This window comes from Oncorhynchus mykiss, chromosome 6 (assembly GCF_057628025.1).
Source record: "Oncorhynchus mykiss isolate SJ-2025 chromosome 6, ASM5762802v1, whole genome shotgun sequence".
Lineage (NCBI taxonomy): Eukaryota > Metazoa > Chordata > Actinopteri > Salmoniformes > Salmonidae > Oncorhynchus > Oncorhynchus mykiss.
In genome coordinates, this window is record NC_143027.1 from 8,660,489 (window position 1) to 8,679,419 (window position 18,931).

The following is an 18,931-nucleotide window of genomic DNA, read 5'->3' on the forward strand; positions in this document are numbered from 1 at the left end:
GGTTAGGGTATCTACAATAACCTGACATTTAGGGTAGGGTATCTACAATAACCTGATATATAGGGTAGGGTATCTACAATAGCCTGATATTTAGGGTAGGGTATCTACAATAACCTGTTATTTAGGGTAGGGTATCTACAATAACCCGCTATTTAAGGTTATGGTATCTACAATAACCTGATATATAGTGTATCTACAATAACCTGATATTTAGGGTATCTACAATAACCCGCTATTTAGGGTTAGGGTATCTACAATAACCTGATATTTAGGGTAGGGTATCTACAATAACCTGATATATAGGGTATCTACAATAACCTGATATTTAGGGTAGGGTATCTACAATAACCCGCTATTTAGGGTTAGGGTATCTACAATAACCTGACATTTAGGGTAGGGTATCTACAATAACCTGATATATAGGGTAGGGTATCTACAATAGCCTGATATTTAGGGTAGGGTATCTACAATAACCTGTTATTTAGGGTAGGGTATCTACAATAACCTGTTATTTAGGGTTAGGGTATCTACAATAACCTGATATATAGGGTATCTACACTAACCTCTTATTTAGGGTTAGGGTATCTACAATAACCTGATATATAGGGTATCTACAATAACCTGTTATTTAGGGTATCTACAATAACCTGTTATTTAGGGTTAGGGTATCTACAATAACCTGTTATTTAGGGTATCTACAATAACCTGTTATTTAGGGTTAGGGTATCTACAAAAACCTGTTATTTAGGGTATCTACAATAACCTGTTATAAGGGTTAGGGTATCCACAATAACCTGTTATTTAGGGTAGGGTATCTACAATAACCTAACTGTTGGTTCCCAGAATGTTCCGGGAACATTTTATTTTTTTGGTTTAAGTTGTGGGAACATTATATGCTTGCTGGGAGGAGGCTATTTTATAACAAAGCACACATTTGGGTTTACAACACAGGCTCATGTAGTCTTTAAGTAGAAGGCATTCTGTATTGTGTTTGAATGAGGTGGACCATTCGATCTTACAAGGACAGACAGAATGATAGAATTGCAGAGAGAAACACTCAGACAGTACACACATACAGGACACAAGCATAGGCCTGCTCAGTCAAAGCCCACAGTACTCCTCTCGCAAAACATATATTTACATTGGCAAAGCAAGTGAAAGACTATTTTTAAAAAGGGAAATGAATAATGAGAAATTAACAGTAAACATTAAACTCTCAAAAGTTTTAAAATAATATAGACATTTTAAATGTTATATTATTGGCTATGGTTAGTAAGTGTAGCTCATTTTCCACCTAATTTTGTGGGCAGTGGGCACATAGGCTATGGCGGCCTCTTGATAGCAAGGCAATGCTTACTGAGTTTGTACATAGTCAAAGCTTTTCTTAATGTTGGGTCAGTCCAAGTGGTCAGGTATTCTGCTACGGTGTACTCTCTGTTTAGGGCCAAATAACATTCCAGTTTGCTCAATTTAAAAAAATATATATTTCCAATGTGTCAAGTAATTATCTTTTTGTTTTCTCATGATTTGGTTGGGTCTAATTGTGTTGCTCTCCTGGGGCTCTGTGGGGTCTGTTTGTGTTTGTAAACATAGTCACAGTACTAGCTGGCTGAGGGGACACTTTTCCAGGTTCATCTCTCCTTAAGTGATGGCTTTGTTATGGAAGGTTTGAGAATCACGTCCTTTAGGTGGTTGTAGAATCTAATAACTCTTTTCTGGATTTTTATTATGAGTGGGAGTCGTTCTAATTCTGCTCTACATTATTTGGTGTTTTACTTTGTACAAGGAAGATGTTTTTGCAGAATTCTGCAATTTGAACATGAATTTGGTGTTAGTCCCATTTTCTGAATTTTTGGTTGATAATTGGACCCCAGACCTCACAATGGGTTCTATAACTGATTCAAGTATTTTTAGCCAGATCCTAAATGGGATCAAATGTAATGTTCCTTTTGATGGCATAGAAGGCCCTTCTTGCCATGTCTCTCAGATCATTCAACGCTTTGTGGAAGTTACCTGTGGTGCTGATGTTTAGGCTGAGGTAGGTATAGTTTTTTTGTGTGCTCTAAGGCAACAGTGTCTAGGTGGAATTTGTAGTTGTTGTCCTGGAAACTGGACCTTTTCTTGGAACACCATTATTTTGGTCTTACTGAGATTTACTGTTAGGGCAAAAATGTTACAAAATCTGTGCAGAAGATCTAGGTGCTGCTGTAGGCCCTCCTTGGTTGGGGACAGAAGCAGCACCATCTGCAAACAGTAAACATGTGACTCCAGACTCTAGTAGTGTGCTGCAGACTGTTCTAGAGCCCTCGCCAATTCATTAATATACATGTTGAATAGGGTGAGGCCGGGTGCTGCAGACTGTTCTAGAGCCCTCGCCAATTCATTAATATACATGTTGAATAGGGTGGGGCCTGGTGCTGCAGACTGTTCTAGAGCCCTCGCCAATTCATTAATATACATGTTGAATAGGGTGGGGCCTGGTGCTGCAGACTGTTCTAGAGCCCTCGCCAATTCATTAATATACATGTTGAATAGGGTGAGGCCGGGTGCTGCAGACTGTTCTAGAGCCCTCGCCAATTCATTAATATACATGTTGAATAGGGTGAGGCCGGGTGCTGCAGACTGTTCTAGAGCCCTCGCCAATTCATTAATATACATGTTGAATAGGGTGAGGCCGGGTGCTGCAGACTGTTCTAGAGCCCTCGCCAATTCATTAATATACATGTTGAATAGGGTGGGGCTCAAGCTGCATTCTTGTCTCACCCCACGGCCCTGAGGAAAGACATCTGTGTTTTTTTGCCAATTTTAACCGCAAACTTGTTGTTTGTGTACATGGATTTTATAATGCCGTATGTTTGTCCCCCAACACCACTTTCCATCTATTTGCATAGCAGACCCTCATGCCAAATTGCATCACACACTTTTTTGAAATCAACAAAGTATGAGAAGACTTTGCTTTTGTTTGTTTCTCAATAAGAGTGTGCAGGGTGAATACTGTTGACGGATATCCCACGGTAGTTATTGGGGTCAAATTTGTCTTTGGGGTGATCAGTCCTTGCTTCCAAGTATTGGGGAAGATGCCAGAGCAGAGGATGATGATAAAGAGTTTAAATATATAAATAAATATTTAAATATATATATATATATATATAGATTTTTTTTTTAAATGTTTTTTATTTATTTATTTATACTAAACAAAAATATAAACGCAACAGGTAAAGTGTTGGTCCCATGTTTCATGAGCCAAAATAAAAGATCCCCAAAATGTTCCATATGCGCAAGAAGCTTATTTCTCTGAAATGTTGTGCACAAATTTGTTTACATCCCTGTTAGTGAGCATTTATCCTTTGCCAAGATAATCCATCCACCTGACAGGTGTGGCATATCAAGTAGCTGATTAAACAGCATGGTCATTACACAGGTGCACCTTGTGCTTAGGAAAATAAAAGGCCAATCTAAAATGTGCAGTTTTGTCACACAACACAATGGGAGCATACAATTGGCATGCTGACTGCAGGAATGTCCAACAGAGCTGTTGCCAGAAAATGGAATGTTAATTTGTACCATAAGCCGCGTCCAACATTGAGAATTTGGCAGCACATTCGACCGGCCTCACACCTGCAGACAACGTGTAACCACGCCAGCCCAGAACCTTCACATCCGGCTTCTCCACCTGTGGGATCGTCTGAGGAGGGGGAGTGGTGGTGCTGAGGAGTATTTCTGTCTGTAATAAAGCCCTTTCGTGGGGGACAACTCATTCTGATTGTATTTGATCATGTATCTGTTTTTGCAGTTTGTTCTTTGTTATAGATCCAAAAAGATTGGAGAAGTGGTTGATCCATACATCTCCGTTTTGAAAAGATAATTCTTCATGTTGTTTGTTTAGTATATTCCAATTTTCCTAGAAGTGTCTATAAATTCTTCAATTGCATTCAACTAATTTCTGATGTGCTGTAGTGTATTTATTTATTGTTTTAGTTATTCCCCGTAGTGAAGGTGTAGGCTCAGGTTTTCTGGGTCTCTGTGTTTTTGGTTGGATAGGTTCCAATGACAGGACAATGACCTAATACACCTCCAGACTGTGTAAGCGCTATTTGACCAAGAAGGAGAGTGATGGAGTGCTGCATCTGATGATTTGGCCTCCACAATCACCCGACCTCAACCCAGTTGAGATGATTTGTGATGAGTTGGACCGCAGAGTGAAGTAAAAGCAGCCAACAAGTGCTCAGCATATGTGGGAACTCCTTCAAGACTGTTAGAAAAGCATTCCAGGTAAAGCTGGTTGAGAGAATGCCAAGAGTGTGCAAAGCTGTCATAAAGGCAGGGTGGCTACTTTGAAGAATCTCAAATATAAAATATATTATGATTTGTTTAGCACTTTCTTGGTTACTACATGATTCCATACGTGTATTCTACAATGTAGAAAATACTAAAAAGTAAAGAAAAACCCTTGAATGAGTAGGTGTGTCCAAACTTCTGACTGGTACTGTATATATGGAGACTGTGTTTAGCTTAAAAAATAAGGGGTTAAATACATGTAAAAAAAATTAAAAATAAAAATAAAAAAAGACTAAGAAAATGTTTCCTGATCTTTCTTGTATCTCTTAGATCAGTGGTTCTTAACCTTGTTGGAGGTACTGAACCCCACCAGTTTCATATGCGCATTCACCGAACCCTTCTTAATTGAAATTTTTTTTTTTCAAAACATAGGTATATATTTGACTGGTGCACAAAATGAACAGTGCATCAACATCACTGTGTTCAAAGAACAAAATCATCAAAACATTTTCACACAGATTATCATTTTCACACAAAAACAAAAACATAATGAATATTTACTGCAAATCAGTGTGACTTCTGCTGTTGCCTTTCAGAGACCAGTTCAGAAATGCGCGGCTTCACCTTGGCAAGTGCCACTCTCATGTCATTTTCGCAACAAAGTCTGTTCCTTTTCTTCGTTTTTATGTCCAGCATTCTCGAAAAGGATTGCTCGCAAAGATATGTTGTAACAAACGGTATGAAAATCTCCAGAGCTTTCTTAGCAATAACAGGGTACGTTACCATTTGTTGACACCAAAACGTTGAAAGCGTTGTTGTTCTGAAGAGTTGCTGTTGAACCTGGCTCTGCTGAATTTCAATGATTTCATCGAGGTATTCATCATTGACATCTGCTGTCTCAACACTAAACGTGAACGGCTGTCTCACCCATGCTGGATATGACTCTCTTGTAGGGAAGTATCCGTCGAGAGAATTTGCAAGCTCATCTAAGTGCGTGGCAATTGCTTGCTTCAGTTCAGCGGGTACAGAAATGTCTCCGATTCCAGATACATCTTCGATCTTACTTACACAGTCGTCCAGCAGGGGAAAGTTTGCGAAGTTATCGTTCTCTGTTCGTCGTTTCCATAACGGTAGCTTTTTTTGAAAAGCCTTCAGGTTTTCCTCCGCTTCGATGATGTTGACTCCACCGCCCTGCATCTTTTGATTGAGATGATTGAGAGCTGCGAAGATATCGGCCATGTACGCTAAAATGAGAATGAACTCAGAATTTTTGAAGCAATCTGCATGACAATGTTGGTGCTCTTGCAAAAACAGGGCTAATTCCACACGCACGGCAAAAACACGATTCAGCACCTGTCCCCGGGATAACCACCTAACGTTAGAATGGTACAGAAGTACCTCGAATTCAGAGCCCATTTCTTTACACAGCTCACTGAAGATGCGATGCCGCAGAGCACTAGTTCGCACATAGTTCACGCATTCCACTACAATTTTTAATACTTCTGTCAGTTTTGGAGGCAAGGTTTTTGTTGCCAACGCATGCCTGTGCAGAATACAATGCGTAACAATGATGTGTGGTGCATCGGCTTTCACTAGCGCACCAAAACCAGACTTTCTTCCCAGCATGACTGGAGCTCCGTCCGAACAAACTGCAGAAACCATATCCCACGAAAGGTTGTTGTCTTTGAAGAAGTCATCCACAAGTTTCTTCACATCGGCTGCCTTAGTTGTTGTTGTAAGAGGCTTACAAAATAAAAATTCTTCCTTTATCACGTCGTCTTTCACATAGCGCACGAGTACAGCAAGCTGGCTTAGATTGGAAACGTCTGTGGTCTCGTCGAGTTGAAGGCTGAATTTTGCCGGGCTTGAAATCAGATCTGCAACTACTTGAGCCAAGATGTCTTTGCTCATGTCCTCTATTCTGTCGCTGATGGTGTCATTTGAAAGAGGAATTTGGGATAACTTAACTTCGGCCTCTTTTCCCAGCATGATATTCGCCATCTTCAACGCAGCTGGTTTTATGAGTGTTTCACCAATGGTGTGTGGTTTGCCCTGCTTTACTATCAGGTAAGCAACTTCGTACGATGCTGTGAGGATCGGTTTGTTGATGGGTACAAAGCCGAGAACAGGCAGAGTAGCCTTTTCATCGAATCTGGCTCTCTTCACCTTGAATTCAGCGAGCGTTGTGTTCTTGTATTTTCCATCTCCATGCAGCTTAAGGAAGTGTTCTCTTAGTTTTGCCGGTGCTAGACTAGAATTGCTCAACTTGGCATTGCATATCATGCAGTTAGGACACTGACTCCCATCACGTTCGGTTATACATGTAAATCCATATTGTACATATTCGTCCGACCACTTTCTTTTTTTGCTCGACATAGTAAGTATGAAGGGATTCAAATATTAAGAAAGAAATCACAAGTCGACTACTGAGCGCACCAAATTCCCTGCAGCACAGATAGGCCAAGCGATGTAGCGTGATCACCTGCAGCCAATGATGGCCAAGCGGAGCGTGTCATCACGAATCATATTAATCGAATGTGTGTCTTGACCTCCGCCGAACCCCTGAGACTGACTCACCGAACCCCTGGGGTTCGATCGAACCCAGGTTAAGAACCACTGTCTTAGATATAGGACAGACACTTCAAAACTAACTTCCTTTCAATTTTTGGGGGGGAGGGAAATTGTTGTTGTTCCATGTAGTGTTTCTGTTGTTCTTTGTGTTTGTATGGGCTAATAGCAGTAACGCCAAATACAAATATTCATCAACAAATTGCTTCAAGTGGTCTTAAAATTCAAAATCAAATAGCAAAATGATCCTTGGTATGACCTTCTTAAAACAATTCCATATAGCTTAGTGTAGGTCCTCTTGGTGTGGATCCTCTTGGTGCAGGTCCTCTTGGTGTGGATAATCTTGGTGCAGGTCCTCTTGGTGTGGATCCTCTTGGTGCAGGTCCTCTTGGTGTGGATCCTCTTGGTGCAGGTCCTCTTGGTGTGGATTCTCTTGGTGTGGATCCTCTTGGTGTAGGTCTTCTTGGTGTGGATCCTCTTGGTGCAGGTCCTCTTGGTGTGGATTCTCTTGGTGTGGATCCTCTTGGAGCAGGTCCTCTTGGTGTGGATCCTCTTGGTGCAGGTCCTCTTGGTGTAGGTCCTCTTGGTGTGGAGCCTCTTGGTGTGGATCCTCTTGGTGTGGATCCTCTTGGTGTAGGTCCTCTTGGTGCGGATCCTCTTGGTGCAGGTCCTCTTGGTGCGGATCCTCTTGGTGCGGATCCTCTTGGTGCAGGTTCTCTTGGTGTGGATCCTCTTGGTGCAGGTCCTCTTGGTGTGGATCCTCTTGGTGCAGGTCCTCTTGGTGTGGATTCTCTTGGTGTGGATCCTCTTGGTGTAGGTCCTCTTGGTGTGGATCCTCTTGGTGCAGGTCCTCTTGGTGTGGATTCTCTTGGTGTGGATCCTCTTGGTGCAGGTCCTCTTGGTGTGGATCCTCTTGGTGCAGGTCCTCTTGGTGTGGATCCTCTTGGTGTAGGTCCTCTTGGTGTGGATCCTCTTGGTGTAGGTCCTCTTGGTGTGGATCCTCTTGGTGTGGATCCTCTTGGTGCGGATCCTCTTGGTGCGGATCCTCTTGGTGCGGATCCTCTTGGTGCAGATCCTCTTGGTGCGGATCCTCTTGGTGCAGGTTCTCTTGGTGTGGATCCTCTTGGTGCAGGTCCTCTTGGTGTGGATCCTCTTGGTGCAGGTCCTCTTGGTGTGGATTCTCTTGGTGTGGATCCTCTTGGTGTAGGTCCTCTTGGTGTGGATCCTCTTGGTGCGGATCCTCTTGGTGCGGATCCTCTTGGTGCGGATCCTCTTGGTGCGGATCCTCTTGGTGCAGGTTCTCTTGGTGTGGATCCTCTTGGTGCAGGTCCTCTGGGAGGGGTGTTCATTGCTGTGTTGCTCTTGTGTGAGGTGTTGGGGCTGCAGTTGGTAGACGTTAGGTTTTGAGGTACAGTCCCGGGAAATGCTTTCATTCACCAGCTGTATGGTGGCAGGTAAAAGTGTTTTTTTGGTAGTATGGTGGAGATGACCACTTGTGAGTTAGGGAATGAGGAAGAAGCTTTTTCAAATCACTCCCTGGAGTGCTGTGGCAACCCTTTCCTGATGGGCCCTCAGGTCATTTGTCCCTGTGTGAATTCTTATGGGGATTTATTTATTTATTTTTTATTTCACCTTTATTTAACCAGGTAGGCTAGTTGAGAACAAGTTCTCATTTACAACTGCAACCTGGCCAAGGTAAAGCAAAGCAGTTCGACACATACAACAACACAGAGTTACACATGGAATAAACAAAAATACAATCAATAATACAGTAGAAAAATCTATATACAGCATGTGCAAATGAGGTAGGATAAGAGAGGATAGGCAATAAATAGGCCATGGTGGCGAAGGAATTACAATATAGCAATGAAACACTGGAATGGTAGGATGTACAGAAGATGAATGTGCAAGTAGAGATACTGGGGTGCAAAGGAGCAAGATAAATAAATAAATACAGTATGGCGATAAGGTAGATTGGATGGGCTAATTACAGATGAGCTATGTACAGGTGCAGTGATCTGTGAGCAGCTGGTGCTTAAAGCTAGTGAGGGAGCTAGTGAGGGAGGTAAGAGTCTCCAACTTCAGAGATTTTTGCAGTTCGTTCCCGTCATTGGCAGCAGAGAACTGGAAGGAGAGGCAGCCAAAGGAGGAATTGGCTTTGGGGTTGGCCAGTGAGATATACCTGCTGGAGCGTGTGCTACGGGTGGGTGCTGCTATGGTGACCAGTGAGCTGAGATAAGGCGGGGCTTTACATAGCAGAGACTTGTAGATGACCTGGAGCCAGTGGGTTTGGCGACGAGTATGAAGCGATGGCCAGCCAACGAGAGTGTACAGGTCGCAGTGGTGGGTAGTATATGGGACTTTGGTGACAAAACAGATGGCACTATGATAAACTGCATCCAATTTGTTGAGTAGAGTGTTGGAGGCTATTTTATAGATGACATCGCTGAAGTTGAGGATCGGTAGGATGGTCAGTTTTACCAGGGTATGTTTGGCAGCATGAGTGAAGGATGCTTTGTTGCGAAATAGGAAGCCAATTCTAGATTTAATTTTGGATTGGAGATGCTTATTGTGTGTCTGGAAGGAGGAGTTTACAGTCTAGCCAGACATTTGTAGTTGTCCACATATTCTAAGTCAGAACCGTCCAGAGTAGTGGTGCTGGACAGGCGGACAGTTGCGGGCAGTAATCGGTTGAAGAGCATGCACTTAGTTTTACATGCATTTAAGAGCAGTTGGAGGCCACAGAAGGAGAGTTGTATGGCATTGAAGCTCGTCTGGAGGTTAGTTAACACAGCGTCCAAAGAAGGGCCAGAAGTATACAGAATGGTGTCTTCTGCATAGAGGTGGATCAGAGAATCACCAGCAGCAAGAGTGACATCATTGATGTACACAGAGAAGAGAGTCGACCCGAGAATTGAACCCTGTGGCACCCCCATAGAGACTGCCAGAGGTCTGGACAACAGGCCCTCCATTTTGACACACTGAACTCTATTAGATAAATAGTTGGTGAACCAGGCGAGGCAATCCTTTGAGAAACCAAGGCTGTTGAGTCTGCCAATAAGAATCTGGTGATTGACAGTCGAAAGCCTTGGCCAGGTCGATGAAAACGACTGCACAGTAATGTCTCTTATCAATCGCGGTTATGATATCGTTTAGGACCTTGAGCGTGGCTGAGGTGCACCCATGACCAACTTGGAAACCAGATTGCATAGCGGAGAAGATACGGTGCGATTCGAAGTGGTCGGTGATCTGTTTGTTGACTTGGCTTTTGAGGACCTTAGAAAGACAGGGTTGGATAGATATAGGTCTGTAGCAATTTGGGTCTAGAGTGTCTCCCCCTTTGAAGAGGGGGATGACCGCGGCAGCTTTCCAATCTTTGGGAATCTCAGACGATATCACGGTGCATATCACGGTGCTAATGCAAAACGCCACAGGATGTTGTTGTGCTTTTCAAGGGCAGTCAGGTCTGAAGAGAACCAAGGGCTATATCGGTTCCTGGTTCAAACATTTTTGAAAGGGACATGCTTATTTAAGATGGTGAGGAAGGCACTTTTAAAGAATGACCAGGCATCCTCTACTGACGGGATGTGGTCAATATCCTTCCAGGAATCCTGGGCCAGGTCGATTTGGAAGGCCTGCTCGCTGATGTGTTTTAGGGAGCGTTTGATAGTGATGAGGGGTGATCGTTTGACAGCAGACCCATTAATGATGCAGGCAATGAAGCAGTGATCGCTGAGATCTTAGTTAAAAACAGCAGAGGTGTATTTGGAGGGCAAGTTGGTTAGGATGATATCTATGAGGGTGCCTGTGTTTATGGATTTGGGGTTGTACCTGGTGGGTTCATTGATAATTTATGAGAGATTGAAGGCATCAAGCTTAGCTTGTAGGATGGCCGGTGTGTTAAGCGTGTCCCAGTTTAGGTCACCTAGCAGCACTAGCTGTGAAGACAGGTGGGGGGTAATCAGTTCACATATGGTGTCCAGGGCACAGCTGGGGGCAGAGGGTGGTCTATAGCAAGCGGCAACAGTGAGAGACTTATTTCTGGAAAGGTGGATTTTTAAATGCAGAAGCTCAAATGATTTGGGTACAGACCTGAATAGTAAGACAGAACTCTGCAGGCTATCTCTGCAGTAGATTGCAACCCTTTGGCAGTTCTATCTGGTCGGAAAATGTTATAGTTAGGGATGGAAATTTCAGGGGTTTTGGTGGTCTTCCTGAGCCAGGATTCAGACACGGCTAGGACATCCGGGTTGGCAGAGTGTGCTAGGGCAGTGAATAAAACAAACTTAGGGAGGAGGTTTCTAATGTTAGCATGCATGAAACCAATGCTTTTACGGTTACAGAAGTCAACAAATGAGAGTGCCTGGGGTATGGGAGTGGAGCTAGGCACTGCAGGGCCTGGATTAACCTCTACGTCACCAGAGGAACAGTGAAGGAGTAGGATAAGAGTACGGCTAAAGGCTAAAATAACTGGTCGTCTAGTGCGTTCAGAACAGAGAGTAAAAGGAGCAGATTTCTGGGCACGGTAGAATAGATTCAAGGCATAATGTACATACAAAAGTATGGTAGGATGTGGATACAGTGAGGGTAAACCTGTGCCTAGAGTGACAATGAAAGAGATATTGTCCCTAGAAATATAATTTAAACCAGGTGATGTCACCGCGTGTGTGGTAGGTGGAACTAAAGTGCGAAATAAGGCGTATTGAGCAGGGCTAGAGGCTCTACAGTGAAATAAGGCAATCCATACTAACCAAAACAGCAATGGACAAGGCATATTGGCGTTAGCGAGTGGCATGCGTTGCCGAGTGATCATAGGAGTCCAGTGAGTGGCTTCAGGAAGCTTGCGGGCCGGGGCTAGCAAGCTAACAGAAGGGCCTTGGAGGGACGTTGTGACGGAAGAAAGTCTGTTGTGGCCCCCTCGTGCTATTACATCGGCAGACGGATCAGCAGTGCTCCGTGTGGTAGACCAGGCCAATTGGCAGAATAGGTATAGGGGCCAAATAATTTGTCCGGTGGACCTCTTAAGCTAACAGTCCGATGTGCTCTGGACAGCTAGCAGGCCGCGGCTAGCATGTTAGCGGATGGGATACCAGGGGACGAAGCGACGGCGGAGCCAGTTTGAAAAAAAAAACAACAGGCGAATCACGTCGGTGTTCCAGTCGTGATGAGTCAGCGGGGGTCCAGTCGTGATGAGTCAGCGGGGGTCCAGTCGTGATGAGTCAGCGGGGGTCCAGTCGTGATGAGTCAGCGGGGGTCCAAGCCAGTTGGCAAAAAGAGGTATTGTAGCCAAAGTGGTGGCTGATGGACCTTTTTGGCTAGCCGGGAGATGGGCCTAGCAAGGCTAGCTCCAAGCTAATTGGTTATTGCTTCGGGACAGTGACGTTAGCCAGGAGTGGCCACTCGGATAGCAGCTAGCTAGCTGCGGTGATCCAGGTGAAAAAAAAGGTTCAGAACTTGCGGTAGGAATCCAGAGATGGAGAAAAATAAGTCAGAATTGCTCTGATATATATATATATATATATATATATATCTTCAATAAATATATATATTTATTTATCCAACTCTAAATCTATCTTTTTGTAGAAAAATATTGAAAGATTCAGGAGCTCATCTGCTCATGACCTCTCTCTCTCTCTCCTTCTCCTCGGCTCAACTCAGTTGGAATGTGCTGGTTGCCATCTACACATGCTCACTCGAGCGAGTCGAATACATTAGAATCCAATTAAGTGAAGTGAAGAGAGCTGCTCAGGCTTGTTGTGCTCAGCCATGGACTTGACAAGGGTGTGTGTGTGTTTGTGTGTCCTAGGCCTAGCCAGGCTTTTGAGGACTAATTCATTACACTACAGTAGGCTCATTGCCCATCATACAATGCAGAACACTGGTTGACTGACACCCAGCAAATATAAATCAATAAGCCGTTGGGGCAATCACTATGGCCTCCTGCAGACATTGTTCAACTTGGAGGTGGGAGAAACATGCAATCAACAAATCACCAGCTGAACAGAAACATGTGAAGTCTAGAGGCTGAAGGATGGTAGTTAACAAAAGCTGAAATCATGTCTCTTCCTCATTTTATTGTACTGTAATGAAGGAGTGTTTTAACACAGACAGATGTCGCTGTACTGAAGGAGTGTTTTAACACAGACAGATGTCGCTGTAATGAAGGAGTGTTTTAACACAGACAGATGCTGGTGTAATGAATGAGTGTTTTAACACAGACAGACGTTGCTGTAATGAATGAGTGTTTTAACACAGACAGATGTTGCTGTAATGAATGAGTGTTTTAACACAGACAGATGCTGGTTGTGTCTTAGTGGTTAATGAAAACAACAGGCTTCCAGAATTATGAGTGGCCATGTCGAACCAAATACGACATGTCAACATGACCGGTCAGCCGTCATTTACAAACCGACACAAACTGCCTCAATACTAGTGGGGTCATTCATAATTATTACCCATACATTGCACCTAGTGTATGGGTAATTGCCATGTCAATGTCTCTTCTTGCCATTATGTAATTTCACTAGTACAGATAAACACCTGTTCCACAGATCCTGCTCTCCTTTAACCACTAAAAGTCTAAAACAATTCCATAAACTGACATATGGAATTGTTTTACGATGGTTAGACCATGGATCATTTAGCTATTTGAGTTAGAATTGTATGTATAAAAATAAAAGATTTGATGAAAATATTGAATTTGGCCTGTTTTAACACAAAGAGATGCTGTCCTCATTCAGGCTGTTATTCAAGTAATCAGTGTGGTATTTCCCTGGGCTGGGAACTCCGACCTGCTTCAGTGTAATGATACCCCTTTAGATCAGCGTAGTATTTCCCTGGGCTGGAAACTCCGACCTGCTTCAGTGTAATGATGCCCCTTTAGATCAGTTAATGAGAAGAGCCTTTTGATTGAAAAGACCCTCCTCAACAGATGCAATTTACCACTGCGCATAAATCAATGCGGACAAGTGGGGCTAATTTAAACCATTTGATGTCAATTTGGCCTTGACCCCAGCTGCACCTAATGACTAAATCTGTTAGGAGTATATGACATGGAACAGAATAGCAGCGGCGGCACCCATAACTCGTGGCGCTTCCGATACGGTGGCAAGATTTCCATATTGTACCTGTCCGAGGTGGTTTGTTTACTAGGCCCTTCAAATGAAATAATGGCTCCGTGCACTATCAATTACAGAGGGAACTGGGGGGAGGAAGAATTCCAGTCCATTAGACCCTTAAACGCAGCACCAGATGTGGGTGCAGGCTCGCCACACCCCAAACAAAGGCTTTTCACTTCCTACAGATAAGACAAGTGTAAGTGTGTGTGTGTGTGTGTGTGTGTGTGTGTGTGTGAGAGTGAGAGTGAGAGTGTGAGTGTGAGTGTGAGTGTGAGTGTGAGTGTGAGTGTGAGAGTGAGAGTGAGAGTGAGAGTGAGAGTGAGTGTGAGAGTGAGAGTGTGAGTGTGAGTGTGAGTGTGAGAGTGAGAGTGAGAGTGAGAGTGTGTGTGTGTCAGGAAGAGAGGCCCCAGACAAGTTTAAATACATCTCCATATATCGTGTATGTGGTGTCTCTGTCTCTCCTATAAGACACTATCTCACGTAAAGTACGTTCACCACCTGCAACCCTGGGCTCTTTAAACTTGTCTCATGTCATTGCATACTATTTATGCTGTTGTGGTTTTCTTGCTATTATTGTCTTTTTACTGTTTGGCTACCACAGTCAATATCTGATTTTGTAGAAGATCTGAATGTCAACCACAATGTTTGGCAAACAATTTCACTGTATTTTCATTCTGCATTTTTTTTTCACCGTTTGACATGTCGCCCGTTGTAAACTTCCTCCTCAGCACTACGTGTCTCAGCAACATGGACAGCAGCCATTTAAAAAGCTAATACGGTTGATGGATAATGTCAAGAGAGGAAACCTGTGCGTGGTGTGGGTTTTCATTCCCTCCAATGCTACACAGACAGACTTACATCTGCCAATGATGTAGACATCAATCAAATTAGTCTATCTTCCTAAATGGCATGCTTTTTCCTTTTTAGTGCACTACTTTTGAGGGCTCCGGTCAAACCATTACATTTGGGATGTAACCATAGCCTAATGGAGATATTTGTAGACCTAGTGTTGACAATTTATGGATTGGCTGGCTAGGGTTGATTAAGCCTGCGATGTAGTTGATTAAGCCTGCGATATAGTTGATTAAGCCTGTGCTATAGTTGCGTTAGCAACTAACTACAGCACAGGCTTAATCAACTAGCTACAGCACAGGCTTAATCAACTAACTAAAGCACAGGCTTAATCAACTAACTAAAGCACAGGCTTAATCAACTAGCTACAGCACAGGCTTAATCAACTAACTACAGCACAGGCTTAATCAACTAACTAAAGCACAGGCTTAATCAACTAACTAAAGCACAGGCTTAATCAACTAGCTACAGCACAGGCTTAATCAACTAGCTACAGCACAGGCTTAATCAACTAACTAAAGCACAGGCTTAATCAACTAGCTACAGCACAGGCTTAATCAACTAACTACAGCACAGGCTTAATCAACTAGCTACAGCACAGGCTTAATCAACTAGCTACAGCACAGGCTTAATCAACTAACTAAAGCACAGGCTTAATCAACTAACTACAGCACAGGCTAAAGCAACTATAGCACAGGCTTAATCAACGAACTAAAGCACAGGCTTAATCAACTAACGACAGCACAGGCTTAATCAACTAAAGACAGCACAGGCTTAATCAACTAACGACAGCACAGGCTTAATCAACTAACGACAGCACAGGCTTAATCAACTAACGACAGCACAGGCTTAATCAACTAACGACAGCACAGGCTTAATCAACTAACTACAGCACAGGCTTAAGCAACTATAGCACAGGCTAAAGCAACTATAGCCCAGGCTTAAGCAACTACAGCACAGGCTTAAGCAACTATAGCACAGGCTTAAGCAACTATAGCACAGGCTTAAGCAACTATAGCACTGGCTTAAGCAACTATAGCACAGGTTTAAGCAACTATAGCACAGGCTTAAGCAACTACAGCACAGGCTTAAGCAACTATAGCACAGGCTTAAGCAACTATAGCACAGGCTTAAGCAACTATAGCACAGGCTTAAGCAACTATAGCACTGGCTTAAGCAACTATAGCACAGGTTTAAGCAACTATAGCACAGGCTTAAGCAACTACAGCACTACAGCACATGCTTAAGCAACTACAGCACAGGCTTAAGCAACTATAGCACAGGCTTAAGCAACTATAGCACAGGCTTAAGCAACTATAGCACAGGCTATAGTGAAAACTTGACCGTTGACATGCAAACATGTTGGGATTAACAAAATTGACCAATATATAAAAATATTGTTTTTGAGTGAACTATCCCTTTAATAATGCTAATAGCTTCCATCTGCAGTGCAGACCACAATAAGACAGTTAGACCAGGTGAGATGTGCTCCCCAAAACCAATTCTCAAATTATTGTTTTTTTTCAAAGCGATTCTGAGTAACATCAAATCTAAACCCCAAATAGCAGTTTTCCAATAATCTGTCGAGTCTTTTCAAAAGTCAGAATTAAAGTTATTTACGAAATTGGACGGCGAGAGTGCAATGTTTGCCATATAGCTATGAAGGGGTCAAAGTATTCCTGTTGCTCTTCCCCGAGGACCGGCCTATTAATCTGGGAGGAGGAACACTGCTCGCTCCCCCAAAGCTGATCAAACAAACATCATAAAATAGAAATAATAATCATCAACAAGGATAATTATGATAATGATAGCTTTCCTCTATTTTGCATGTAGCGGCTGCGGAGGCTGCAGCGGCTAAGTGATTCAAACAAACATCCAATTTGTTGGCAAATTACCCAGGGGGCCATTGGTGGCTGTCCCACCTGCGAGGAGAAGGAGGAAATTCATTAGGCCGTTGGTAAATATTAATTGTGATGGGTTCCCACTGTGTGTGAGGGGACTTAATTACACTCACTTCCATTTGATTTTCTCCTTGGGGACCAACCCTCTGACGCAGATCGAGATGCACCGCCGCCGCCGCCACCACCACCACCTCCACCACCTCCACCTCCACCACCTCCACCACCTCCACCGCTTCCACCACCATCTCCACCACCACCTCCACCACTTCCACCACCTCCACCTCCACCACTTCCACCTCCACCTCCACCGCTTCCACCTCCACCGCTTCCACCTCCACCGCTTCCACCTCCGCCGCTGCCACCACCTCCACCACCTCCACCGCTTCCATCTCCACCGCTTCCACCTCCGCCGCTGCCACCACCTCCACCGCTTCCATCTCCACCACCACCTCCACCTCCACCGCTTCCACCTCCGCCGCTGCCACCACCTCCACCGCTTCCACCTCCACCACCTCCACCGCTTCCACCTCCACCACCTCCACCGCTTCCACCTCCACCACCGCCACCTCCGCCGCTTCCACCTATACCACCACCGCCATAGATGGAGCACCATCTGTGCAAAAAGCCCACCATTCGATCTCATGGAATCTGTTTTTCGTCAATGTAGCCACACAGCACATTGAACATCCCCTGTGCCATTTCATACTCGGGAATCGTGAGACAGAAAAATAGGTCCTCGTGAACAGCATCCCTTGACGTGCATAGAAAACAAAAGTCCATATGCATTGGCACAGTGGTGATTTTAGCATGTAAATCTTGTTGGGGCAAACTCAAAAAAACTAAAACAATTATGCTTGCCAGCAAAGCCACAACACAACACAACACTGCATATTGCATATTGCATTATTTATGCAGCAGCATACAAGACATTTTTGGACTCACCTTGTTGTGCTCACTTGAAAAGGAGGTGGCGCGGCAGTCCTTCGTGGGCAAATTTTGTCATCAAACTCTGGCATTCTCTGGGAACTGGGAGCTCTAGAAAGAGGCATGAGTTTGCGACTTGCAATTCCGAGTTGGATGACCGTTCAAAACATATTTTCCCAGACGGAGCTAGTTTTTTTCCCAGTTGTCTTGAACTCACTGAAGTCTGAGATTTTCCAGATGTTTTGAGCGTGGCAGAAGTCATGCTGGATTGACAGCATGATCAATATTGAATGAATGTTTATCCTTTTAAACTTGGAAAAGAGACCCTTTAAAACAGACTTGGACCACACACCTACTCCACTGAATAGCAGTCTAGTGATTGCAGTGCTTGCAGTGAGCCACTGGTTCCTTTCAGACCATTCATTGATGAATTTGCGATTTCAAACTTGTTGTGTAATGTTTATGTCCAATGGCCGATGAGCACTGATACATTTTATCTATGATTTCTCTTCGTTATTTCATTTCATATGACAAGGATTGAAAAGGATTTGCCAGTAGATTTTCAACTTGATTCATGTTGATGCTAGCTTGCTAGCTAACATTTTGAAGGTACGATGTTGACATGATCAGTCCAATCAAAGCTGCTGTAGATGTAACGTGATTTGACATAATTTTATCTGTGGCCAATGACAGAGACTTCTTGGATGGGCACTTCTAATGTAACTATGGCAGCACCCCAGGGATCTTGAATTTTCTAACTCTACCCTTAGACTTGGCGGTGTCATAGTGTCCCCATGAGTGACAGAACACTGAGCAAATCACGGCGCAACTAGAGAACATTACCAACCCCTACGCTCGGGATATTCCGCTGGCTGCCCCACCACCACAGAAAGCACTGAGCTAGGCTGAAACACTTGCGTTTTGGAGCTGCCTTACTCAAGAAAGCAAAACGAGACCATGTTTGTATGCGGCTTTATTAATAATGATTTTGTTTTGTTTTTTACATTGTTTGCAAACTGATATGTGACACATATTAATGCAGGTTTTCATCAAGGAGCTCTCTGTACTTTGCTCCGTTCATCTTTCCCTCGATCCTGACTAGTCTCCCAGTCCCTCCCGCTGAAAAACATCGCCACAGCATGATGCTGCCACCACCATGCTTCACCGTAGGGATGGGGCCAGGTTTTCTCCAGATATGATGCTTGGCATTCAGGCCAAAGAGTTCAATCTTAGTTTTATCAGACCAGAGAATCTTGTTTCTCATGGTCTGAGAGCCTTTAGGTGCCTTTT